The sequence below is a fragment of the Leptonychotes weddellii genome, chromosome 5, assembly GCF_054177405.1.
Source record: "Leptonychotes weddellii isolate Sample4059 chromosome 5, ASM5417740v2, whole genome shotgun sequence".
Classification (NCBI taxonomy): Eukaryota; Metazoa; Chordata; class Mammalia; order Carnivora; family Phocidae; genus Leptonychotes; species Leptonychotes weddellii.
Window position 1 is genome coordinate 106,948,544 of NC_138373.1, and position 3,004 is coordinate 106,951,547.

The window sequence follows — 3,004 nt, forward strand, 5'->3', positions numbered from 1 at the left end:
GGCTCGGGTCATGATCCCGGAGTCCCGGGATCCGGTCCCACATCGGGCTCCCTGCTCGGCGGGAAGCCTGCTTCTCCCTCTCCCACTCCCCCTGCTTGTGTTCCTGCTCTCGCTATCTCTCTCTCTGTCAAATAAAAAAAAAAAAAAAAATTAAAAAAAAAAGATTTTATTTATTTATTTGAGAGAGAGAGAATGAGAGAGAGAGAGTACATGAGAGGGGGGAGGGTCAGAGGGAGAAGCAGACTCCCTGCTGAGCAGGGAGCCCGATTCGGGATTCGGGACTCGATCCTGGGACTCCAGGATCATGACCTGAGCCAAAGGCAGTCGCTTACCAACTGAGCCACCCAGGCGCCCGAAACTGATGTTTTAAAAGATTGAGATTTCAGGGTGCCTGGCTCAGTCAGGACATGTGACTTTTGTCTCAGGGTTGTAAGTTTGAGCCCCGCGTTGGGTGTGGAGATTACTTAAAAATAAAATCTTAAAAAAAAATTGGTGTCTTCCAGTTTAACACAGAAAATGGTAGAGCTGGGTTTAAATTTCAAACTTCTGATCTACCTATACCTATGGACAAATTCTACGCTTTGTTTTCCCTGTATTTGCTAAAGGTTGCATGACCTATATTATCCATGAGGCGGCAGTGTTTTCTTAATATTCATTGGAAGTTCACTTTCCCACTGGACATACTTAAATGGAAGTGAAAATTGTATTCTTTCAGCTAATTCTTGATCATAAATTATGTTTGGGTGTTAAAGATAAAAAGGTTAGTAAAGTTGGTGGCTGCTTCCTAGGAGCTCACAATCTGGGGGCAAGAAATGGGACAGTCAAGCAGAATTAAAAGCCTACTGAAATTTTGTACAAAATGCCATAGGAATACAAAATTTTCTTTTTAAGATTTTATTTATTTATTTATTTGACAGAGAGAGAGAGAGGGAGAGAGCACAAGCAGGGGGAGTGGCAGGCAGAGGCAGAGGGAGAAGCAGGCTCCCTGCAGAGCAGGGAGCCCGACGTGGGACTTGATCCCAGGACCCTGGGATCATGACCTGAGCAGAAGGCTGACCTTAACCAACTGAGCCACCCAGGCACCCCAGGAATACAAATTTATGATAGACCTTTAGAGTGTCTTTTAATTTTTTTAAAATTTTATTTTTAAAAAGTTAGATTTTATTTATTTGAGAGACTGAGTGAGTGAGAAAGAGCACACAAGCAGGGGGAGAGGGAGAAGCAGGCTCCCCTGCTGAGCAGGGATCCTGATGCGAGGCTTGCTCTAAGGACCCTGGGATCCCAACCCCAGCAGAAGGCAGACGCTTAACCGACTGAGCCCCCCAGGCGCCCCTTGAGTAGGCCTTTTTTTTTTTTCTTTAAAGATTTTATTTATTTATTTGACAGAGAGAGACACAGCGAGAGAGGGAACACAAGCAGGGGGAGTGGGAGAGGGAGAAGCAGGCCTCCCGCTGAGCAGGGAGCCCGATGCGGGACTCGATCCCAGGACCCTGGGATCATGACCCGAGCCGAAGGCAGATGCTTAAAGACTGAGCCACCCAGGCGCCCCTTGAGTTGTCTTTTTAATGCAATAATGGGGTTATAGTTTCATCTAGCACACAGATGAGAGACGTAAGTAAATTCAAGCTTACTGACTGCATAATGACAAAATGAACAATAAAAGGAAAATAATGTATGTTGTAAATACAAAGTAAAAAGCTCCTGGATATCTTAACTTGCTATTCCATCACTGTCAACACTATTTTCAGCATTTTATTTTTTTTTTATTTTCAGCATTTTTAATGAGTACTGTCTTTTCACATGTAAATTTAATGTTCAAGATACTCGCATTCATTCTTGGAACAAATATGTTTTAATTTTAAATTAGCCAGATAGGGGTGCTTGGGTGGCTCAGTGGGTTAAGCGCCCGACTTCCGCTGAGGTCATGATCTCGGGGTCCTGAGACTGAGCCCTACAATGTTGGGCTTCCCTGCTCAGTGGGGAGTCTGCTTCTCTCTCTTCCTCTGCCCCTCTCCTGCTTTCTCTCTCTTTCTCAAATAGATAAAGTCTTAAAAAAATAAAATAAATTAGCCAGATATTGTTAAATGCTAGGGATATAGTAGTGTACACAAAATAGTCCCAGTCCCTGTCCTCATCCATCTTATGCTTCTGGTAAAGCCTCCAAGTGACTAGTGGCCTTATAAATAATGTAGATTGATATTTTAGGAATTATTTTTTATATTCAAATCTTATGTTTCATCTGCGTTTCAAGATATGGTACAAGTTATCCCCAGAAGGAAAGCAGAATTCAAGCAAATTACCTTCTAAATATATGGTAAATCAGACGTTAGGTAGAATCTCAAACACTTAATTAGCAGTACTTCCCAACAACTGTAGGTTTTTTTTAATTATTAAGCTTTGTGTTTTAATTCCAGTGTAGTTAACATAGTGTTATAAAAAAAATAGTGTTCTATTAGTTTCAGGTGTACAATATAGTAATTCTACAATTCTTATACATTACTCAGCACTCATTGTGATAAGTATATTCTTTAATCCACATCACCTGTTTCTCTCCTACCCTCCCTCCACCTCCCCTCTGGTAGCCATCAGTTTGTTCTCTATAGTTAGGAGTCTGATTTTGCTTTCTCTCTCTCTCTTTTTTTTTTTTTTTACTTTGCTCCTTTGTTTCTTAAATTCCACATATGAATGAAATCATATGGTATTTGTCTTTCTCTGACTGATTTATTTCACTTAACATTATACTCCCTAGCTCTATCCATGTCATTGCAGATGGCAAAATTTCATTCTTTTTATGGCCAAGTAATATTCCATTGTATATACATATACCACATCTTCTTTTTATTCATTCATCAATCTATGGACACTTGGAGCTGCTTCCATAATTTGGCTGTTGTGAATAATGCTGCTTTAAACATAGGGGTACATGCATCCCTTTGAATTAGCGTTTTTGTATTTTTTGGGTAAATACCCAGTAGTGTGATTAATGGATTGTCGGGTAGTTCTA